The sequence below is a fragment of the Leptonychotes weddellii genome, chromosome X, assembly GCF_054177405.1.
Source record: "Leptonychotes weddellii isolate Sample4059 chromosome X, ASM5417740v2, whole genome shotgun sequence".
In the NCBI taxonomy this organism is placed as follows: domain Eukaryota; kingdom Metazoa; phylum Chordata; class Mammalia; order Carnivora; family Phocidae; genus Leptonychotes; species Leptonychotes weddellii.
In genome coordinates this window covers 73,466,763-73,492,620 of record NC_138385.1, presented here as the reverse complement: position 1 = coordinate 73,492,620, position 25,858 = coordinate 73,466,763, and the positions used below count along the sequence as shown (strand labels likewise).

The following is a 25,858-nucleotide window of genomic DNA, read 5'->3' as shown; positions in this document are numbered from 1 at the left end:
AGGGTCAAAAAATTGAAAGGACTTACAGCATTTCACACATAAGGCTTTAATCAAGGTAAGTACAGTAGCAGAAGAAAAGTATAGTCCATCATGGAAGGGTTTGATCTGTTCAGGCATCCCTCTAAGAGTCCTTTTTCAGTTGCAGAGGATGTGCTGTACACTCAGATTATGGACCACTAGAATATGTTCAAGGTTGCCTTGGTTTCAAGGAACCCAAGATACAAGTTTACTGAGGGCTCTTTAATACTCCACTGGTCACAACTAAAACCAGACCACGTAAACTCTGAAACCGGGGGCAAACCATCAATCTATAGATCCCTAACCAATGTGGAAAAGTCAGTAAAGGATGCCTCTGAGGGAATTTTGAGCTTTAAAGAGCATCTTATAAATCATTAACCAGCACATTTCATCCTTCTCTCAGCCAAGGGTCAGTACCGGACTTTCAGACATCCCTGGAGATGAGCAAAGAACTATCCAGTCCGAGCACAAGTTAAGTCTATCCTCACGCAGAGAGATAAGCTAAATATAGATCCTCAGTACATAGGTTTCTTCCTTCTATCTTTATTCTTTAAGGCAACAAATATTCCTGGGTAAAGTTTGTTGAGGGACACACGTCAGGTCTCACAAAATTTGCTTGAGCTTACTGCCTTTCTTTGGGTTGAGAGTCTTCAGGTTGAGAAATTCTTTGAAATTTCACTGATTAATTTATTGGATAAGTAGAAGAGGGCAGAATAAGAAAAACATCTGGGACCTATATATCAAAGGGCCTCTCAGTTGCCATTGGAAAAGAGCTGTAGGGCATACTATTGCATGAGGGTAAGTAGTAATTCAGTTCACAGTCTCATCCAACCCTGAAAGGGAAAAATTACAGAGAAATCTTTCCAGCAGCTTCTCTGTGTTTTTTTTTTTTTTTTTTTTCCTCAAGTGACCACAGGAAAACAAAATGTGCTGAACTACACTCCCATAATGGTATTTGGCTGGAAACCTCCTGCAGTGGCTTTTGTTCTTTTGGGCACCGTATTAGTTTGTTAGGTGTGCTGGAACAAAGTACCACACATTGGGTGGCTTATACAACAGAAATTTATTGTCTCACAGATCTGGAAACTAAAAGTCCAAAATCAAGGTGTTGGCAGGGTTGGCTCCTTTTTAGGGTTGTGAGGGAGAATCTGTTCTAGGCCTCTCTCTTAGCTTGTAAATGGCTGTCTTCTCCCTGTGTCTTCACATCATCTTCCTTCTATGTGTGTCTGTCTCTGTCCCAAATTTCTTCCTTTATAAGGACACCAGTCATACTGGATCGGGGCCCACACTAATGACATCATATTAATTTGATTAGCTCTGTAAAGATTCTATTTCCAAGTGAGGTCACATTCTGAGGTACCGGGGGTTAGGACTTCAATATATGAATTTGGGGAACACACAGTTCAACCCATAAAAAGCACATATTGCAAATCAGGTTGCTTCTCAAAGCCTCTACAGTATCCTTTTCTTTGTACTCCTCTTCCTCTTGACAGTAGCTGTCTTCAGGATAGGCTGTGGCTGATGCTGCCTTCTGTCATGAAAGAATTCGTTTCTGATGGTCAAAATAACAAAACACATATATAAAGAGGTAGACATAACAGATAGCCTTCTGGACAGGAATCAACTGTGACATAATTAGAGACCTATGTGTGTTTTCAAAACATAGAAACCAAGATAGCTTGGTTGCTATGAATGACCACCATTCAGTGCTAAAATGGCAATGAAGTCCTTTAGCTCCTAAAATGAACAGGAAGACTGCTTAACTGTACTTAGATGAGGGCCATTAAACAATGTTTTGCTGTAATTTGCTAAAAATTGTTTGCTAACAATTATTTACTAATTGCTTACTAACAATTTACTAAAAATTGTTTTACAGTCTCTTGTCATAATTGCCAAAAATAACATAATAACAATAATTACTCTGGCAAATATACAGTTTTGTGAAACATATTGGAACCCATAAAAAAGTTTGTAGTATCCTCTTTCATTGTACAACAAAAATATATTACATAAAATTAAGTTCCTTTCAGAAAAGGATATTTAAAGAGGGTAGAATAATGATGTTTACAAACACATTTGGTTTCCACTTTATGACTAAACTGTATTTGTCACCCAGGAGATAGTGACATGCTCTGGTCAATGGTCCTGGTTGGAAGCATAGGCTATAGGCATGTTCTGTAGAGAGATCCTGGAGCTATCTTGCCTCTATCATTTAACTAGAAATGTTCTATTCTTAGGTTTCTAAGCGTAAGTTCTTTATTTTTTTTTAAAGATTTTATTTATTTGTCAGAGGGAGGGAGAGAGCGCACGCACAAGCAGGGGGAGTGGCAGGCAGAGGGAGAAGCAGGCTCCCTACTGAGCAAGGAGCCCAACGCAGGACTCGATCCCAGTACCCTGGGATCATGACCTGAGCCAAAGGCAGGCACTTAATCAACTGAGCCACCCAGGTGTCCCAAGCATAAGTTCTTTAAAGTAGCCAAGTAAATATAAATATCATTACCACTGGAAAATGTTTAAAAATAAATTTTATTAGTATATATCTACAGTATGATTGGTTACTTTCTCACATATTCTTAACTATCTCCTTTTCTTTAGTAATTCATGTGGAAAAAATACAGATGAATATTCTCCAAGATAGACCAGATCCTGGGTCCTAAAACAAACCTTAACAAGCTTAAAAGAATTGACATCTTCAAAGAATATAATGGAATGAAGGTAGAAAATAATAAGAAAAGGATAACAGTAAAATCTTTAAACACCTAAAAATTAACAGAAACTTGTTTTTAAAGATTTTATTTATTTATTTGACAGAGAGAGACACAGCGAGAGAGGTAACACAAGCAGCGGGAGTGGAGGAGGGAGAGGCAGGCTTCCCGCAGAGCAGGGAGCCCGATGCGGGGCTCGATCCCAGGAATCTGGGATCATGACGTGAGCCGAAGGCAGAAGCTTACAACTGAGCCACCCAGGCGTCCCTTAACAGAAACTTCTAAATAATCCATGGGTCAAAGAGGAAGTCTCAAAAAATATTTTTTTAAAGATTTTTTATTTATTTATTTGACAGAGAGACCAAGAGAGCACAAGCAGGGGGAGCAGCAGAAGGAGAGGGAGAAGCAGGCTCCCCGCGGAGCAGGGAGCCCTACGCGGGGCTAGATCCCAGAACTCTGGGATCATGACCTGAGCTGAAGGCAGATGCTTAACCGACTGAGCCACCCAGGTGCCCCTCAAAAAGTATTTTTAACTGAATAAAAATACAACATATCAAAATTTGTGGAATGCAGCTAGAGCATATCTTACAAGTTTTATAGCAATATGTGCTTACATTAGAAATTAAATAAAGCCTGAAATCAATAATCTAAGTTCCTATTTCAAGAAACTAGCGAAAAAAGCAAAATAAACCCAAAGCAAGAAGGAAAAAAATAATAAAGAGCAGAAGTCAAAGAAATTGAAACAGAAAAAAAAAAATAGAATAAAACAATGGACCACAGGGTTAGTTCTTGAAAAGATTTTTTAAAAGTGATAAACTGGCCAAATGGCCACAAATGGCCAATATCAAGAATGAAAGATGGAATATAGCTAAAGATAACAGATATTAAAAGGATAATAGGGAATACTTTAATCAACTCTATTCATATAAATTTTATAATTTAGATTAAATGGATCAATTTCTTGAAAGCCACAGACTACTCAAACTCACTCAAGATGAAGTATATATCCTGAATTGTTATGTAACTATTAAAGAGATTTAAGCCCTGGGTAAAATCTTCCAAAAATGAAAACTCCAGGTCTATGTGGTTGCATTGGTGAATTCTACCAAACATTAAAGCAAAAAGTAACACCAGTACTACAAAATCTATTCCAGAAAATAGGAGAAGAGGAAACATTTCATAATAAATGTTATGATACCTGCATTACTTCCAAACCAAAACCAGGTAAAAATAGTACAAAAAACAAAACTATAGTCCAATATCCCTTATGAACATAGGCATAAAAATCCTCAGAAAATTAGCAGAGCAATATATAAAAAGACTAATATACCACGATCAAGTGGAATTCATCCTCAAAATGCAGGGCTAGTTCAATATTCAAAAATAAATCAATGCAATCCACCATATGTACAGTTTAAAGTTGAAGGCCACATAATCACATCAACTGATACAGAAGAGGCCTGGGAAAAAGTGTACAACCCATTCATGACAAAAATCCTCAGCAAACTGGTAATAGGAGGGAACTTCTACAATGTGATTAAGGGTATATACAAAAAACATATGGCTAACACCATACTTCATCATGAAAGTACTTTCACTTAAAATCAGGACAAGGCAATGATGGCCCTCTGTTAGTATCCAAAATCATACCTGACTTGTTAGCCAGTGTACAAAGGTAAGAAGATAGCAAAGGCCCACAAATTGGGAAAGGAGAAATAAAACTGCCCTTACTCACAAGCAACATTATTGTCTACCTATATGATCCTAAGGATCTACAAAAATATCCCACCAGAACTAATAAATTAAGTTTAGGAGATTGCAGGATACAAGGTTAGCACACAAAAATCAATCACATTTACATATAGTGATAATGTACAATTGAAAATCGAAAATTTTTCAACAATACAACTTATAATATTTGTACAACATAAAATAATTAGGTATAAATCTAAAAAGTACATCATCTATATGTTGAGAACTACAAAATGCCAGTAAGAGAAATTCAAGGAGACCTAAATAAAAGGAATGATAGTCTATGTTCATGGGTTGGAAGACTCAACATAGGAAAGACATCAATTCTCCCCAAATTGTCCTACTAATTCAATGCAATTCCAATCAAAATCCCAGAATATTTCTATAGATACAAACGCTAGTCCTAAAATCCATATGGAAGGGCAAAAAAAAACTAGAATAACAATTTGGGAAAAGATGAATAAAGTGAAATGAATTACACCACCTGATCTTAAGGCTTATTAAATAGAGTAATTAAGAAAGTGTAGCACTGGCATGTGGACAGACACGTAGAGCAATGTAATAGAATAGAGTTCAAAAATAGACCTACATGTGGGAATATGGAGTAGACATGCTTATTCCTATTCCTCCCACAAAGTACAACTAAAGACCCTGCATATTACATACATAACAAACATGAGACTCTGCAAAGTGGAGAGAAAAATGCAGATCAGCTAAAAACCTTAGGACCCAAAGAGAGACATCGTGATAAGTTCCCTGGGTTTTCTTTGTGCCTCATATATGGCAGTCTGGGTGCTGGAGAAGCCAGCAACCAGGAAATGCCAATGGGCACAGTTAAAAGAGAAAACAAAAGCATACTCTCCCTAGCCTAAAAGTTAGGGAAGAGGCAGCTTAGCAAGAGATAAGACTCTTAGAAAATAACTTTTCTAATATAGCCAGACATCACTGGGAAAAAACTGTGGCCTGACCTCTACCCATGCCAGCAATGGCTAAGTAGGGAGCCTCGACTTCCACTTTCACCAGGTTCTGAGGCATTCCAACCTCCATGCAAGTATGGTGTCAGAGAAGGTCAAGGAAGAAGCTGGTACTTTCATCCACACCAAGCATGTACAGGCGCCCCCCCACCCCCACCCCGAGTCATGGAGTGAGTAGAAACCAGGTGGGGAGCCTCGACTTCCTCCACCACCTGGTAGAAACCAGGCACCCCTCATCCTCTTCACTGAAATGGTACAGGGGCCTGAGGGAAGAATTGAGATTTACAATACTACCCAGGGGTAACAAAGGGGCCTACCCCATGGTGTCACTGGAGATCATGTTGGGAGTACTTATGAGGCACTCCTACCAATCACAGCCAGGGAGATCAGTGGAAGCCTAGTAGGAAATAGAAACTCCCACCCTTGCTCAGCAATAATGATGAGTTCCCTCCACTTCAGTGTCAAGCAAGGCTATGTGGGGGAAACTAGACTTCTGCCTGCAACCAGCAATAATGAGACAGTGCTCTTCCTTCCACTCTGAAGTATCAGAGGAATCTCGCTAAAACAAAAGGTTTATATACAATGCAGAGTCTCACATAGTAAACAAAATGTCCAGGTTACCATAGGGAAAAAAAATCACTTATAGCCAAGAACCAGGAAGATCTCAAACTGAATGAAAAAACATAACCAATACTGATACAGAAGAGGCCTGGGAAAATGACAGATGTGTTAGAATTATCTGACAAAAATTTTAAAGCAGCCATCATAAAATTGCTCAAATAAGAAATTATAAACACACTTGAAACACATTCATGAACACACCTGAAATGAAAAATAGAAAGCCTCAGCAAAGGAATTGAAAATCACAGCAAAGAAATAGAAGCTATAAAGAAGAACCAAATATAAACTTTAGAAGTTATACATACAAAAACTCAATGGATGGGATCAAGAGCAGAATGGAAGGCAAGTAGAGAAGAATTACTGAACTTGAAGACTAAACAACAGAAGTTATACAGTCTAAACAACAGAAAGAAAACAGACTGAAAAAAAAGGAACACATTCTCAGAGGGAAAAAAAAGTCTAACATTTATGTCATCAAAGTCTCAGAAAGCAAGGAGACACAGGGTGGGGCTAAAAAAACTTGATGAAATAATTGCTGAATACTTCCCAAATTTGGCAAAAGGCATAAACCTACAGATTCAAGACACTGAGGGAACCACAAAGAAAGCCACATAAAGGCACAAGTCAAATGTCTGAAAACCAAAGACAAAGAAACAATTTTAAAAATCAATGATAGAGAAACAACTACCCGATAGTGGGAGAACAGTTCAAATGACAAAGGATTTCTCATCAAAGAACACAGAGGCCAGAGGAAAGTTGTACAGCCTTTCTCCACTGCTAAAAGAAAACTGTAAAGCCACAATCCTATATCCAGTGAAAATATCCTTCAGGAGTAAAAAGGAAATAACGTCATTCGCAGACAAAGGAAAACTAAAAATAAGTATTTGTCACTAGCAGATCTACCCTAAAAAAAATGTCTAAAGAGAAAGGAAGTGATTAAAGAAGGAATCTTGGGTCACCAAGAAGGAAGAAAGAACACAGGATCAGAAAATACAGGTAAATGCATTGACTTTAGTTCTCTTGAGCATTCGAGATTTTGTTGGATGACTAAAGTAAAATTGTAACAATGCCTGATATGACTCTAAATGTCTATGTAAGAAATATTTAAGATAATCATATTAAAAAGGGGGAAAGGTAAAGAGAGGTAAGGTTTCTACACTTCACTTAAGCCAGTAAAATGTCAACATCAATAGACTGATAAGTTATGCATTCATAACATGATACCTAGACAACAATTAAAAATGCTGTGCAAAAAGATGCATTCACAATCAGTGGAGATAAATCAAAATGGATTATAAAATAAGTTCAAGTAGGGGCTTTTGGGTGGCTTAGTTGATTAAGTGTCTAACTCTTGATTTCAGCTCAGGTCATGATCTCAGGGTTGTGAGATCTAGCCCCACGCCGGGCTATGTGCTGGGCATGGAGTCTGCTTGAGATTCTCTCTCTCTGTCTCTCCCTCTGCCCCTACCCCAGCTCCTGCTCACTCTCTCTCTTTCTCTGAAAAAAAATTTAAAAGTAGGTTCAAGTAATCCACAAGAAGGTAGGAAAAAGAAAATAGAAATAAAAGAACAAGCAGAAAAAAATAAAACAGCAGACTTGAACCTTAATATTCCAATAATTGCATTAAATGTAAATAGTCTAAAATAATAAAGACAAAGATTAGCAGAATATATTAAAAACTATGACCCACCTATATGCTCCCCACAAAAAACTCTTCAAATATGATATAAACAGATAGATATATCATGGTAACATTAATCAAAAGAAACTGAAGTGGCTACATTAATTTCAGATAAAGTGAACTTCAGAGCAAAGAAACTTACCAGAAACAGAAAGTATCATTATGTAATCATAAAAATTTCAATTCACTAAGAAGATATAGTAAAATGTGTATGCATCAAACAACACAGCAGCAAAAAATATAAGGATAAAAATTGATGGAACTGAAAGGAGTAATAGGCAAAGGCAAATTAAGGCTCGAGATTTCAATATCCTTCCCTCAACAACTGTTAGAATAATTAGAAAATCAGAAAGGGTATAGAAAAACTCAAAAGCACCATCAACTAGGAGATCTAATTAACACTAAACATTCTACCCAACAACAACAGAATCCACATTCTTTTCAAGTGCCAGTGGCGCATAAAACAAGATAGGCCACTGAACACATTTAACAATATTGAAATCATACAATGTATTCTCTGACCACAAAAATCAAACTCTAAATCAATAACAGAAACATAAAGAAAAATTCCAAACACCTGGAAACTAAAAACCCCACTCCTAAATAATCCATTGCTCAATGATAAATCTCAAGGGAAATTTTAAAAAATACTTTGCACTGAATAAAAATGAAAATACAACATATCAAAATTTGTGGGACATAGCAAAAGCAGTGCTAGGAGGTAAATTTACAACACTAAGTGTATACATTAGAAAAGAGGAAAAGTCTCCAATCGATAATCTAAGATCCTACCTAAAAAATGTAGAGAGAAATAAACCCAAAATGAGAAGGAAGGAAATAAGAAAGATCAAAGCAAAAACCAATGAAATTGGAAACAGAATAACAATAAAGAAAAATTAATGAAACACAAAGCTGGTACTTTGAAAAGATGAGTACAACTGACAAACCCCTAGCAAGACCTGGCAAAGGAAAAATAAGAAAAGACATAAATAACCAAATTAGGAATGAAAGAGTGAATATCATTACAGACACTGCAGACATCAAAATGATAATGACATACTTGAAATAACTCTACACACATACATTTGACAATTTAGATGAAATGGATCAGTTCTTAGAAAAATGGAAACTACCTGAGCTCATCTAGTATTAAACACTTAATTTGAATTGCCCTGTAACTATTGGGGCACCTGGGTGGCTCAGCCAGTTAAGCATCTGACTCTTGGTTTTGGCTCAGGTCATGATCTCAGGGTCCTGAGACTGAGTCCCATGTCAGGCTCTGCACTCAACGTGGAGTCTGCTTGGGATTCTTTCCCTCTCCCTCTGCCCCTCCCTGTGCTCGTGTGCACTCTCTCTCTCTCTCTCTCTAAAAATAAATAAATAAAATCCTGAAGTACCATAACTACTAAAGGAAATTGAATTTGTAATTTTTAAAACTCTCAAAATAAAATGTCCAAATGGTTTCACTGCAAAATTCTCCCTAATGTTTAAAAAGAATTACCACCAATTTTACACAATCTCTTGCAGAAAATAGAAGAGGCGGGAAGACTTCCCAATTCATCTTATGAAACTATTAGGACTCTGATACCAAAACTAGATAAAGAATGTACCAAAAAAATAAAACTACAGATCAATAGCTCTCATGAGCTTTGATTCAAAAATCCTCAACAAAATATTACAAATTAAAATGTAACAATGTGTAGAAAGAATGAAACACCATGACTAACTGGAGATAATTCCAGGGATGCAAGTTTGGTTCAATATTCAGAAAAAAACACATTGTATTCAACCATATTAACAGGCTAAAGAAGAAAAACCTCATGATCTTACCAACTGATGCAGGAAAAGCATTTGATGAATTTCAACATCTATCCATTATAAAACTGGCAGTAAAACAGAAACAACAATTTCCTTAACTTGATAAACAGTATCTGCAAAAATTCTATGGCTAACATTATATTTAATAATGAAAGAATGAATGCTTTCCACATGTGATCAGAAACAGAATAAGAATGTCTGCTTTACTGATATTACTCAACATAGTGATGGAAGTTTTAGCCAATTTAGTAAGGCAAGATAAAAAAAATAAAAAGCATACAGGTCGAAAAGAAGAAAGAAAAAAAAGAAAATACTCTTTTAAAAAAAACCTCCTAGAACTAATAAGTGAGTTTTTAAGGTCACAGGATATAAGATGAACACACAAAAACAAATTACATATCTATATATTAAGAGGAACATGCAGAAACCAAACTTTAAAACACCATACTACTAAAATTGCTTAAAAAGCAATGAAAGAGTTAAGTATACAGTTAACAAAACGTGTACAGGATCTGTATGTTGAAAATTTTTAAATGCCGATAAAGGAATCAAAGAAGACCTAATACATGGAGAGACATACCACGTTCATGAATTTGAAGGCTCAAGAGAGTAAAATGTTAATTCTCTCTTAATTGATATACTGGGTTAAGAAAATTCCTATCAAAATTCATGCAAGTTTTTTTTATAGACATAGACAGGCTTATTCTAAGCTTATTCTTAAATTCATAGGAAAGGCACACTCTCTAGAATAGTTGAAATAATCTTGATAAAGAACAAAGTGGAAAGATTCACTCTAGCAAATATTAAGGCTTACTATATGGCTCCAGTAATCAAGGTAGTCTGTAGTGTTGGAAGGATAGCTATCTAGATCAATGGGTTATAATAGAGAACACAGATAATAGCTCCAACACAAGTATAATCAACTAATTTTTGACAAAGATAGAGATGCAGTTCAACAGAGGAAAAAGAGCCTTTTCAAGAAATGTGGGAGTGGGGCACCTGGCTGGCTAAGTCAGTAGAGCATGCAACTCTTGATCTTGGGGTGATGAGTTGCAGCCCCACATTAGAGTTTACCTAAAAAAGTTAAAAGTAAATAAATAAGGAGTGTCTGGGTGGCTCAGTCGGTTAAGCATCTGACTTTTGGTTTCAGCTTAGGTCATGATTTCATGGATACTCCATCCTCAGTGGGGAGTTGGCTTGAAGATTCTCTCCCTCTGCCCCTCCCCCCAATCACACTTGCTTGCTCTCTCTCTCTAAAATAAATAAATCTAAGAAAATAATTAAATAAATAATAAATAAATAAGGAAAAAAAGAAATGTGGGAGCAATTTGCCCTCCATAAACCAAAAAAAAAGAACCTTTCCCTAAACCTCACACTTTATGCAATGATTTACTTAAAATGGACAATGGACGTAGATGTAAAACTATAAAACTGAGGAACAAAAAAGGAGAAAAGGATCTCTCCACATTATTTGTTACAATTACATGTGAATTTGCAATTATTTCAATAAAAATTTCAAAAAATTTTGCAAAGTACTGGAACATACACTTCACCAACGAACAAATAAGGATGCTAAACACATGGAAAGATGCTTCACATCTTTAACCATTAGGGAAATGCCAACTAAATCCATGAGGAGATACCATTACATATTATAATGGCTTAAAAAATACGGACAATATCAGTTGCAGACAAAGGTGTGGAGCAACTGGAACCCTCATACATTGCTCCTGGGAATACAAAATGGTACAGTCACTCTGGAAAATAGTTTGGCAGTTTCTTATAAAGTTAAAAATACACTCATCATGTAACCCAGCTCTCTTACTCCTTGATATTTACCCTAGAGAAATGAAAACTTATATTTATACCAAAACCAGGACATGAATGTATGTGATAGCTCTATTTGTAATTGTCCCAAACTGTAAACAGCCCATGTGTCCTTCGAATGGTGAATGGATAAACAAACTTGTACACCCATATGATGGAATACTACTCAGCAATGAAAAGGAGCAAAACTACTGATAAATGGAACATTAATGAATCCCAAAGGCATTATGCTAATGAACAAAGGAAGTCTATAAAGGTTACTACTGTGTGATTCCAATTGTAAGACATTCTGGAAAGATAGAAAAAGATCAGTGGATGCCAGAAGTTGGGAGGGAGAAGGGTACGACCATAAAAGGATAACATGAGGTCATTTTGGGGGGCTAATGGAACTGTTCTATATTCTGATTGGGGTGGTGGATACACGAATCTATGACCAATGTATGCCAAAAGGGTAGCAGGGAGCAAAAAGGAATTGATAGGGAATTTCTGATAATCAATAAACCTTTCCAGCAATTTTACTCAATCCTTTAGATGACTCAGGGTAGTTATTGAAAGACTTAAGACTCAGTGACTTATTAAGTATATACTGTGTCTTGATCTCAAGTCTATTTTGTCTGTCCAGGCTGTCTGAGAACAGGAAGATTGGAGATGAGGTTTCTGTTGCCTTTTCAAAATTCGGGTTCCTTCCTTTATATATGACATGCAAACAAAGTCATATGATCCTCCTTTTACACAGCGCAAGCCCCATTTCTCATGACTTTTTCTTCTTACCTGAAAATTGTACATTTCCATTGACTGCTCCTTACTTCCCCTCTCACATAAGAAGTCTGCCTTATTTAAATGAAATTTTATGCCCCTTGAATTTCACAGAAGGTTTGTAACAAGAGAAGCTTTACTATTAGAAAAATCTTATTGTCACAAGTAGCGACTTAAAGTCATACTTTAAGGCAGCTGAAAAAAAAAAAAAACAGCTCTTTTTCCTAAAGTGTTTGAATCCATAAATAAAACAAGACCTTTTTTCAACCTACAATTTAAGTTAATTTCATTAAAACACCAGTGTCATGGTTTCCCCCTTATTTCCAAGCTATTTCCTTGTTATAGGTGGTTTGATGTTATATATTCATTTTGAAATAAATCTGCACAGCAGGAAGAGTCAAGGATCTAGGCGTATTACCAAGAGCAGAATAATTTGTTGAAAACCACATCAGAATTAAAGATTCTCTACCCACTTCAACCTTGAAATAGGAGAATCTCTGGAATAGTCTGCCCTGTTCTGTGTGTACCGGCCACACGTTGGACCCTGAGGACCACTTTATTGAGCTCAGGAAGTTGCAGGGTCACTGTCACCTGCAGTACCACTCTACCTCATCTTATCACTGCCACCTGTCATCACTGTTTTTAAAACCCCGAATACTCAAGAAAGCCCTCACAAATTAATTGCGTGAGTAAACAAGTTTCCCATTATCGTGCTCAACATAAAACATACCTCGACTCTCCAGTCAACTAGTTCCCATATAAATTCAGCAACTCTTTACTTCTACATAATGCAAACACCTGAACATTATGCTTATTCATTCCCATGTTTATTATTCAATCACCTGTGTGTCATAAATATATTCTGTCTATCATGGTGGTGCATTGAAGGAAATTAACCATATTCCAGGGAAAGTTATGATCTGCCTCTGCCTGCCAAGCTTGGCTCCAGTCATAAATCAATACTTAACAAATGCTTTTGATGGCTGATAAAGATGACTTTATATGACTGAAGAGGGAAATATATTTTATCCCCCTTTTATGGCTGTGACAAGAGATACAGAGCAAATAAGAAATTATATCTCTAATAAGACAGTGAACCATTATCAGATCTGAATCTAATACCAACATCCAAATTTCCAGTCTGTAAGACATTGAAGATTCTGATAGAATAAGGCATCTTTATATGCTTTGATTACCCAAAGTTGGTTTTAGGGGAGGGCCAGCACCAGGAAATGATAAGGGTCTTTGAAATAAGGTTTGCATGATTTCTGAATGCAATCTTACCTTCCCAGAAAGAAATAGAAAACAGCTATGAGAAACCAATTGCAACAGATCTTGATCAAGCTTGGCATTTACTTCAAAACAGATATCCTGTCCACAAACAGCAACACCTAACTTGGATGTTGAATAGGGCATATTGGAAAGCATTCAATGTGAAAGACATTTTCAAAATGAAAAGCAACTTAAGAGATGAAAACAAATCAGTCATAATATAAAACCTTATAGCCCTATGTGAAATGAAGTATTTCTGACCTTTGGAGATAAGTTCCTCATTTATGATCAAGTATCAGGAGCACCTGGGTGGCTCAGTCAGTTAAGCATTGGACTCTTGGTTTCGGCTCAGGTCATGATCTCAGGGTCATGAGATCAAGTCCTGCATCAGACTCTGTGCTCAGTGCTGAGTCTGCTTGTCCCTCTCCCTCTACTCCTCCTCCCAGTTTGTGCTCTCTCTCTCGCCCGTACTCTCTCTCTCTCTCAAATAAATAAAATCTTAAAAAAAAAGAAGCAAGTATCAGGCTCTGTATATTGGAGATTCTCAGAACAAGAGGCAGATGATAGCTTTCATAATCTTATCACATTTACTACAAAACATGTGCAAACGGTGGCCATTATTTTTCACTTGATTTGCTTCTCTGAACCTCCCTTACCTCAGTAAACACAGATTTTATAATAACAGCGTATATTTTTCTCAGAAGTTTCTCAAGCTTAGGAGAGTGGCCATGCACCCACATAGTACTCAAGATCTCATAACTCAGTAAAGCAAATTTCTCTTTATTCTCCAGAACTTATTTCAGGCTTACTGCACAGAAAACCCTCTGGGCTGCTACCATGTCTGAAAAGACAACTAAGGCAGCGATCACCTGGTAGGCATGTTTAAATAAATCACTTTGCTTTGCTTTTTGCTTTTGCAAGGTTATCACATCTTCCAGAAGGAAGATTGATTGAAGGAAATGATGGAGACAGACTCTTTATTCATTCAATAAAAGGACCTCCGAAGGGTTCAATCTTTAACTTGGATTTGAGAAATGTTAATAGGGAAAACTAATCTTTCATGGTCAGGCTATAACAGTGGTTACTAGAAATGTGATTTTTGTGTATTCTTTACAACACCGAATATTGATTTATAAGCTTTTAAAGAAATCTTTAAAAAAAATTTCTCAACCCTTAGAGGGTTCCTAGTTTCTCCCTACGAACTTGACATAAGGTCTTTTATCTCACTCTAATTTATTTCAAATAAGAAGGCGGAAATCAACATATGTGCTAAATATGCTTCGTCTTACTCTGGCCCCCTTTAAAAGCAGACTCTGAGGTGAGGATGTGGATGCAAATACTTTATCTGGGAGCTGAGCACAAGAAACAGAAGTGAGGAAGCAAAAGAAGAGAGGAAAGCTAATAAAGTGTGTGTTCCTAAGCAGGTTACCACTGTGGCCAACTGGACCTTGATCTTGCTGGGAACCTCTGAAAACCCATGAGGAACAGACTTCCCAAGGACTGGGGTTGAGGAGTGGGGAGAGGATGGAGCATTTCTTCACAGGTCCTATCCCTCACTGGTTGAGTTTGTCTCCGGTGGCATGAACCCCCGCCTACTGCCATGCAATGTCTGTGTGGCAGACCAGGCTTCCATGCTGGAGAAATCCCTCAGCCAGGAAAGCAGACAGACACAGGTGCTTACATTGGGAAGTTAACAGGTGCTGAGAACGTTCTCTATTTGCATCTGCAGGTGAACTCAGGCAGACCAAAGAAATATGGGACAGGGTATCAACAGTGTCTGCTCCATACTTAGTTCTCCATCTGGAGAGTGCCTAGTAGAAGTTGTTGACAATGAGAGGGGGTAACATAAATATGTATTATTTCAAATCATTAAACCTGACCATAAAGAAGCTGGTGGTTATTAAATGAGCCCTGCTCTTAGTATAAAACACTAATGTTGGAAGAAGTTGCTGGAGGTGATCTGACCAGTGTTTTATCCTTACCAATGAAGTTCCATTTGGGTATTTGTGGTTAGAACTCGATCCAGGTTGACAGTACGCCTGGGACTGTCCTTCCTCTGTTGCTCCTTTCCCTGATGGCCACTCATGCTATTTAACAAGAGGAAGGTACTAAGTGGAAGAACTGTAGTCCTTGCAGGATCGCTTCCTCAGGCTGGACCTCTTCCACTACTGCATCTAAGGTAGATGTAATCTGTAGAAAACTGTCACGTATGTTACTCAATGCTCCTACTTAGAGACACATATGAAAAAGTTGTCCATACGTCACACGTTTGTTTTCTCTTGACACCAAATATGTGGTGTCTTTTCCACCACCATTTCTCTGATGCTCCAAAACCACCAACTGGATATCCAACAATTCAACCCAATTCTGATAGTAACTCCCCAGAGTTAGCATGGACCCCATAGGTGAAGGGATCAGTCCCACAAGACTGCCCCTACTTTGGTCGTCAATGTCAAGTCCCAGGTTGTCGCCCATACTTCTGACTGGCTGGCTATGAATTTGATAGCTAAATTCAGATTCAGTAATATGATAGAATGACTCAAAACTCAGGAATGTACTTTACTTACCATTACTGGTTTATTATAAAGGATACAACGCAGAATGGCCAAATAGATAGGACAAGGTACTGGGGGAGAAGGGGTGTGGAGCTTCTATGCCCTCTCCGGGTTAGCCACCTTCAGAGCACATCAATGTGTTCACCAACCTGGGAACACCCAGGACCCTGTCATTTAGGGTTTTTTTGGGGGTTTCATTATGTAGGTATGATTGATTAAATCACTGGCCATTGGTGATTGAACCCAATTTTCTGGCCCCTCTCCCTTACCTGGAGGTGGGAAGAGAAGAGGCTGGAAGTTCTAACCCTCTAACCATGGCTTGGTGTTTCTGGTGACGCAGGCCCCTGAAGCAGTCTAGGGGCCCCAGCCACCTCATTGGCATAAAGAAGACACTCTGATCACTCAGAAGATTCCAAGGGTTTTAGGAGCTCTGTGCCAGGAAACAGGGACAAAGACCAAATATTTATTTTGTATTATACCACAAAACCTTCTTACCAGGTAAAATTTGATGTGCCAGGGTAGCAGTAATTTCTCCCCGTTTGTGGACAAGGTGACTTCTGCAACTGAGCACATTGCCATTTTTACTTTGGCCATTAAGAACCTTGGAGTTGGGGCGCCTGGGTGGCTCAGTAGGTTAAGCATCTGCTTTTGGCTTAGGTCACCTGGCTCAGCAAGGAGGCTGCCTCTCCCTCTCTCTGCTGCTCCCCACACCAACCCCCCCTTGCTCATACTTTCACACGCTCTCTCAAATAAATGAATAAAATCTTAAAAAAAAAAGAACCTTGGAGTCAAATTTGTAGATCATATGGGCTACTTATTTATATTCTAAATCTTTATCCTCCCTATAAATTTAATGTTTTAGAAATTCACTAGCCAAACACAAATATAGTCTTATGATAATAAATTTATACATTAAACGTCATAGGGAATTAAATATGAATGTTCCATTTTTTGTGCCTCTAACACTCAACCCAGTCTCTCCCACCGAAAGGTAATCAGATTTAACAGCTGGATGTGTATCTGTTCAGTCCTTTTTCTGTGTTTGTATAGAATCATATGCATATATTTGCATATGTTTATGAATATGAATAGGAGCATGCTATTAAGGTTCACAAACATATATGTGCATATAGGTGCATCTATTTCCATATCTAGAATTTGTTTACATAAAGCCTTACTAGATACTATTCCTTGAAAACACACACAGAACTTTCGCCATCTTTTATTTTTACATAGCATACCAAAGTAAGAATTTTTCATCATTGAATTAACCATCTCTCCAATGATGGGTATTTAGGTTGTTTCTAATTATTTACAAAAACAAACAATTTTGTAATTCCTCATGAAGCAGGCATGAAGCAGAACGTTTGAAGTTAATACTTGACATGGTTGCCCAGAACGTTTTGGACACCTCTGAATGTCTGGAGAATTCAAATCTCATCTCTCTTCATTAGAACCCATGCCACTCACCCCAACAGGTTCCTTTCAGCTAGGGCACAGTCATGTCACTCAAACATACTAGTGCTGATTTGATTTGGTGGTGAGCAGTTTCCATGCTTAGTCCACTTTCCAGGGTAGGGTCCTTGCAGAAGCATCTAGGTGTCAAGGGAGACAGGAGCAGGAGAGTTGAGCTCCTGGTGCAGAAGTTAACTTTGGTGCTGAGAGCAGTACCTACTTCAGTCAGCTCTCCTACATCTAGTGTTTGGCGGCCGCAAAGACAGTAGTCTCATGGTTAAGAAGTCCTTCTATCTCAATGTTTCCTCCCTCCTTGTCAGGTTTTATTGTGCTTATTTGTGACTTTTCCCCTTTTTTCTTAATTAGGATAGTTAGTGGTTTGTCTATTTTTTTTTTTACTTTTGCAGGGCAGCATTTTGATTTATTTATTATTCCTGCTGTTTTTCTGGTTTGTGCTTCATTCATACCTCTTGTTATCTCTATTGATTCGTTTGGTCTGATTTCTTCTGAATTACGATGCTGTTGGTTTTATAGATTTGAGTTCATTTATATGCATTCTTTTATTTTTATTGCTCAGATTTAAGGCAACGTAGTCTTTGAACTGTTCACTAGTTTGTTTCCCACATATTCTAATATATGTTTTCACTATGATTACATTTAAGAAATTCTACAGTTTTGATTTATATTTCTTATTTTACAATAGGGTGATTTATAGAGTTTTAAAATTCTCAAGTGAAAGGGCCTATTTGTTATCTGATTTTGTTATGGCACTGTGGAAATTTTGTGATATTCTTTCTACTTTATGAAACATACTGAGAGATTTTTGTGACATAATTTATGGTTTATTTTTTATGAATTTTCATGTGTGGTTGAAAAAGGCATATTCTTGAACATTTGAGTGAAAAATTCGAAGTCCACATGACCTAACTTAATGATGTTTTCTGGATCTTCCACATCTTTACTGATTTTTTTGGTCCACGTGACTTGTCTTGGGCTGCAACTGGTGTGTTAAATTTATTTATTATTATTGTGTTTCTATTTCTCCTTGCATACTTTGTCTGGTATGAGGATTGAAACACCTTTTTTTTGGTTTGTTTGTATATTTTTGCTATACTTTACATGTTTCAATCTTTATGAATCACTTTGTTTATTATGTTTGTGTATGTAGCACAAGCAAAATAATTTTTGAACATCAATTGGAAAATTCCTTTCTTTTAGAAGGTGATTTAAGCTCTTTTACCTGTATTAATATGACTAATATATGTGATCTCAACTCTGTAATTTTATTTTTGCTGTGGTATGATCCCATATTTACCATGTTTCTCTATGCAGTCTGTTTCCTTTTATTATTTTTCAAATTCTTTTGCTATTTATGGAATTTGTATTTTTTTGTTCCATTGGTTTTCATAATACTATTTCCTTTGATATTGCTGTTAGTCCCATTTTACTTTACATAGGCTTCTATTTATTTTATCAGTTTTGAATGATATCCATTGACTACTGCTTGTTACATGTATGTAGTCAGTGAGCACATCCTACCTTACTATTTCTTTCTTTCTTTTTTTTTTTAAGATTTTATTTATTTATTTATTTGAGAGAGAGAGAGAATGAGAGAGAGCACATGAGAGGGGGGAGGGTCAGAGGGAGAAGCAGACTCCCCGCCGAGCAGGGAGCCCGATGCGGGACTCGATCCCGGGACTCCAGGATCATGACCTGAGCCGAAGGCAGTCGCTTAACCAACTGAGCCACCCAGGCGCCCTCTTTCTTGCTTTTTTACTCATTTATTATTTTTGTTTTGTTGTTGTTGTTTAAGTTTTTATTTAAATTCCAGTTAGTTAACATACAGTGGAATATTAGTTTCAGGTGTACAATATAGCGATGTGACACTTCCGTACATCACCCGGTGCTCATCACTGTTAAGTGTGCTCCTTAGTTCCCATCATTTGTTTCACCCATCCCACCCCCACCCCCCCTCTGGTAAACCATCGGTTTGTTCTCTATAATTCCTATTTTGTTTAAAAAATGGGGTGGGTAAATTTGAACTTCAAAGGAAGGTAAGAGTCTAGATCATAAAATACTGCCCAGATGCCCCCACTAGAATGTTCAAACTTAAAAGTACTGGCAATACTGAGTTTGGTGAGAATGGAGAGTGATGAGAAATCTCATACATTGCTGATGCGAGTGTAAAATTATACAACCACTTTGAAAGCTGTTTGGTAGTTTCTAGTAAAGCTCAAAACATCCTATCCCTTCTACATGAACAATTCTACAACTGAGTATATACACAAGAGAAATGAGTGCTTATGTTCACCAAAAGACATGTTCAAGAATGTTCAATGCAAGGTTATTTGTAACAGGTAAACATAAACAGTCAATTAAATAGAATTGAGCAATAAATTGATATATATACACATACAATAACTATTCACAACAATGGAAAAGCTCAAACCTCTGCCACCAGCACTTACAAAAATCTCACAAATTATTTTTTTAAAGATTTTATTTATTTATTTGACAGAGAGAGAGCACAAGCAGGGGGAGTGGCAAGCAGAGGGAGAGGGAGAAGCAGGCTCCCCACTGAGCAAGGAGTCTGATGCAGGGATCAATCTCAGGACCCTGGGATCATGACCTGAGCCGAAGGTAGATGCTAAACCGACTGAGCCACCCAGGCGCCACTCACCGTCAAATAATTAAACAAAAGAAGTTAGTCATAAAACAGCCCATGCTGTATAATTCCACTTCCAAGAACTTCAAAAACAGACAAGATAATCAACAACAACAGAAGTCAAAATAATGGTCACCTTTGCAGGATTTGCTGGGAAAGTACATAAGAGAGCCTTCTGGGAAGCTGGAAATGTTCTATATCTTAATATGAGGTGGTGGTTATATAGGTGTATGTACATGTAAAATTTCATTGAGCTGTACATTTAAGATTTATGCACTTTATGTAGTTATATATTTTTTTCAGATTTTATTTTTAAGTAATCTCTCCACCCAACGTGGGGCTTGAACTTATGTAGTTATATTTTAATACACATAAACACACACACACACATACACACACAAACACCTTCCCAAACAGGAAATCACAATAGGGAGTGGAAGTACATGGAAGCAGTTCCTGAGAGGAAGGAGATGGGGAAGGGCTGGGAAGGCACCCAGGGTGGGTGAGTGGAGCACTAGGTTTTGCTGAGGGTCATGCCTACCCAACTAGTCTTCACTTGTGCTGAACCTCACTCCAGGAAATACATATGATCCCAGGTATTATATGGCTTTGTCCACTGTGACTGTCACAGTAATGAGAGGAAGCATGTTGTTTTCTTCTACTCAGTCACCCAGGGCTGGCTCAAGAGTGTGGATAGCAGTCTGATGCCACCCTTTGAACTGTGACAACACCTGTTAGGGAGCCCCGACATTCCACTTTTAGCTGAAGCATGGGGACTGGAGCACGTTCATATCTGTCTGACTAATCTGTCTAGCCAGAAAAGGCTCTAAGTTGACTGACCACCTTGGTGAACTGATAATGCTTTTGTGGTCACTCCATGTCCCCGCTCTTGATCACTGTCACCTGTATGCACATCAGGAAGCACTCTGCATTACCACATGCTCTTTGAGCTTGTTGAAATCAGCTACCCCTCCTCTGGCGGCCATCTCACTTTCATATATCAGGATTTGGGGTTTGTTAGATGAGCTGAGGAGGAAGAGGTCACATAACCAATAAAATGACCACGTTCTGCCTCTTGGCTTAGGGTAACACAGACGAAAGGGCCCCCAAAGGTAAATGGTTGATATTTTGGTGGTCACACAAGTTTGTATTCATCCGTCAAAACTGCTGCACTGGTAGTTCAAATAAATATATGCTGGCTTAAGTCCTATGCTGAACTCAGAAAGAAGACTGGAAGGTTTCATCCCCCTCCTGGGCTTGGGCCTCCTTTTTATGATACTCCATTGTCTCGCCTACTTTGCATCACTCAGCCCACCACCAACACTGTCTCCCGGCCCATCTTGATATCCACTACTACCCTTTGCTATTATGCATCCATTAATGTGACAAGTATTTGTTGATGTTCTGGGATATGTGCACAGCACTGGATGTAAGATGTGTTAGACATGGTACTTACTACAAGTTGTGGTCCCAAAAAAGGAGGCTCTGAGATGAAGATTGGCATCAGTAACTTTATGGGATTAATCTTGGGATCAGCACCTGTGAAAGGTAAGAAGGAAGCAAGATTGGGCAACGGGCAACATTAGGCTGTGATGTAGTGACAAGAAAGGCCTCAGCCCAATTAGTGGGGAACTCTGAAGCTGAAATGGTTTGATTGAGTGGTCCCCCACTGGGGCAAGTGAGCTGGGCTTTTATACCCTGAAATCAACCAGCCACTGGATGCAGGCTTTCCCTGGAAGGAAGGTATAATTTTGGGTGAAGCATCTCTCTCATGCCAACAGCAATTCCAGGGAAGACTGCTGACAGCTGAGAATTCTGTGCCAGTTGTGCTCCCAGCAGCTGGGCGAATGGGTACTTCAGTCCTGGAGGGGGCATCTAGGCAGTATATCCCAGCATCCACAATAGGCCCTTTACAAAAGTAGCCAACATCTGGGATGGGGGAGGGTGGTGACAGTGATATAGACACAAAAATGGGTAATAAGTCTTTATTGCTGCCCAATCTCATCTGGTCAGAGCTTACTGAGCTGTTTTTTCTCACACTTCTGACACCAAATGTGTGGAGGTTTTCCACATCAACAACCAGTTCTCTAGGGCGCCTGAGTGGCTCAGTTGGTTAAGCGACTGCCTTCGGCTCAGGTCATGATCCTGGAGTACCGGGATCGAGTCCCGCATCGGGCTCCCTGCTTGGCAGGGAGTCTGCTTCTCCCTCTGACCCTCCTTCCTCTCATGCTCTCTGTCTCTCATTCTCTCTCTCTCTCTCAAATAAATAAATAAAATCTTTAAAAAAAAAAACCAGTTCTCCAACTCCAGACACAAACTGCATGTCCTTCACTTCAATTCTGATGCTAATGACCCAGAATTAGTGTCACACTCCACAGTTTTAAGGGCACAGCCCCACAAGCCAACCCTCACTTTGCCAGTCACCAGTATTGGGTTTCCAGGGTAACTACAGTTCCCTGTGACTTGGCTACAAAGACGGTATTGCCACAACCCCCCTACAGGTTTGATAATTTGCTAGAATGACTCACAGGACTCAGGAAGATACTTTAATATCACCAGTTTATTGGGGCGCCTGGGTGGTGCAGTTGGTTAAGCGCCCAACTCTTGGTTTTGGTCGGATTGTGATCTCAGGGTCATGAGATTGAGCCTCATGTCGGGCTCTGCTGCTCAGCACAAAGTCTGCCTAAGATTCTCTCTCCCTCTCCCTCTGTCCCTCCCCGCTGCTCACACACATACTCTCTCTCTCTCTCAAATAAATCAATAAATCTTTAAAAGACATCACCAGTTCATTATAAAGGATATAAGTGAATTATTATAAAGGATATGCATGAACAGCCAGAGGAAGAAGTACCTAGGGTGAGGTCCAGAAGGGTCCTGAGCACAAGAGCATCTGTTCCCATGGAGTTGGGATGCACTATCCTCCCAGCACATGGATGTGTTCACCAACTCTGAAGTTCTCCAAACCCTATCACTTAGGGGTTTTATGGAGGCTTCATTTCATTGGCATGATTGATTAAATCATTGACTCCACTCCCAGTCCATCTCCCCTCCTCAGAGGTCCAGGGGTGTGCCTGAAAGTTGAGACTCTCTAATCACATGGCTGGTTCCTCTGGCAACCAGCCCCCAACCCGAAGCTCTCTAGAAGCCCACCAAGGGTAACCTCATTAGCATAAACTCAAATATGGTTGAGAGGGACTTTGAGGAATAACAAGATATGTGAATTACGCCTCATGAAATTTTAAAGGTATAGAGCTCTGTGTTCAGGAACTGGGGAAAAAACCAAATACACATTTCTTATTATGTCATACCTACTTCTCAGGCTTCAAACCTCCCTTCCTTACACACTCTGAATACATTGGCCTTCTTTCTGTTCCTGTAACAAGCCAACGTCTTTCCCCACTCAGAGCCTCTTACTTGCTCTTCTTTTTGTCTGTTATCGTGACATTCTGTGACATTTTCAGAGCGGTCTCTATCTCATCATTCAGTCTGAATAATGAGAAGGTGATCCAATGCCACCTTCTCAACAAGGTCCTCCCTAACCACCCTGCTCTCTGCCCTGTAACAATAATCCTAACTACTAACCCTTTCTGGAAACTATGTGCCAAGCACTCTCGAATAACCAGAAACAACCCAAGTTAACTAATTTAGTCCTTACAACAACTTTGTAAATTGGTTACTGTGATTCTGATTTTATAGATGAGGAAACTCTATAAAATAAATCACAAAGGCTTTAATTTGCCTCGGGTCTTAGCAAGCAATGGCAATGCCAGGATTGGACCACAACCAGTCAGGCTTTAGGGTTCTTGTCCTTAACCTCAACATTATGCTGCCTCTCCCAGTCACTACCGTTCTTTAATTTTTTCATTAATAGTACCAGTCCTCATTAATTATATTGTTTCTCTATTTATGTACTTATTTCTGACTTCCCCAATTATGGAGTAAAATCCAGGATGGCACAGACCTTGTCTGTCTTGTTTATTGTCCAACATCACGCCCCTTTTCCAGAGCAATGACCAAATCCAACGACTAGTTACTGAAAAACAAGTGAAGTGCTGCCCCCTTGCCTCAATTCAGGACAACTCTAAAGGGCCATCCCAGTTCTGGAGCTTCCCGTAGAGTCACCTGAGGCCTTTGTTGTGACTATATCACGGTTAAACCTCTCCCTCTGTCAAATCTGCTTCTTTGGGTAATTAACTAATTGGCTAATTAATTAATTAACTTCCAGTATAATTAACATACAGCACTATATTAGTTTCAGGTATACAATATAGTGATTCCACAATTCTATAGGAATATTGTTCAGCCATAAAAAGGAATGAAATCTTGCCATTGGCAAACCTACTTCCTAACTGCCCAACTAATGCTGAGCTCCAGGGTATTCCAAAATAAACTGTCAACATGCATATCTCCATCAGTCTGTCTCCTGGGAAACCCACACAATCTTCTCAAAGCCATTTATACATTAAAATCATCTAAACAGATTTAAACAAAATTCTCAGGTCTGTGACACACATCAGACCAATTAAACCAGAGTATCTGAGGGCGGGGCCTAGGCATCTATAATTTTAAAACTTACAAGGTGATTCCAATGTGCAATGAGGGTTGACAACCATTATTACATATGATACCCTCTCCACTGACTTTCCCTGACCAACTCAAAATAAATAGAATAAAATTATTCAGAACACAATGAAGGATGGGGGACTGAGGTTCTCCTGGAGAAAACAATATAGAATCCTCTGTCTATAGGTATATAACCTCTCACTGTAAATGGGAATGAGCATCACTGTGTGTGAGTGGGTGCAGTGCCAATGCAATGACCATTTGACTTTGAATCTCAGCATCATGAAGGCCTGAACATCCACCTCCAATTTTTTGTTCAGATTTTATTATTTATTTACTTGAGAGAGAGAGCATGAGCAGGTGGGAGAGGGAGAAGCAGGCTCCCCGCCAAGCAGGGAGCCCAACGTGGGGCTCGATCCCAGGCCCCTGGGATCATGACCTGAGCTGAAGGCAGATGCTTCACTGACTGAGCCACCTAGGTGCCCCCATCTCCCTCTAATTTAACTCTAGCAGCTTATGCAGAGCCTGGCTTTTCCAAGATCAGTTTTTAAGTGGAAGAAGAGGTTGTTTTTCAGCAGATTATCTTTGCATTTTCCTCTCTCCTGAGCTTTTGGGGGCACCAAGGGAGCTATCCATATACAAAGAACACAGTTGTCAGTAGGTAATATATTGGGAATGATTCCAAGAGGATCATCACTTGCAAACAAATTCTGTGCTTGAATTAGAGCTGCCTGTAACGTTGGTATGCAAGGGGAATAGAAGCCACGGAGACAATGCTATTTCAGTTGGAGTGGGTAGTATTCCAGGTGAAAGTCAACTTCCTTCTGGTGTGTGTGTGTGCATGTGCGTGTGTGTGTGTGTGTGTGTGTGTCACAGGGGAGAGGGTATATATGTATCTATAAACACAACCACATATATATCAAAGAGGAGCAGCTATACTGTGCCCTAGTAACAGCCCTCAAATCTCAATGGCTTAAAACAACAAAGGCTCTTGGGGGGCGGAGCAAGATGGCGGAGGAGTAGGAGACCTGGATTTCGTCTCCTCTCAGGAATTCAGCTGGATCGGGATCAAACCATTCTGAACACCTACAAACTCAACAGGAGATTGAAGAAAAGAAGAGCAACAACTCTCTCATCAGAAAAGCGACCACTTTCTGGAAGGTAGGACGTGCGGAGAAGTGAATCCGAGGCGATAT

The 25,858-nt window shown here is 38.9% G+C and overlaps 1 long non-coding RNA gene across 1 annotated transcript in view; it reads right to left on the bottom strand.

Moving 5' to 3' along the window:
- The window catches only part of LOC145717866 (uncharacterized), a 483,779-nt gene that overhangs the window by 193,889 nt on the left and 264,032 nt on the right, over window positions 1-25,858 (bottom strand). The window contains exon 6 of the long non-coding RNA XR_014141354.1: window positions 21,556-21,638. This is a non-coding gene — a long non-coding RNA (uncharacterized LOC145717866). The remainder of the gene's footprint in view (window positions 1-21,555; window positions 21,639-25,858) is intronic.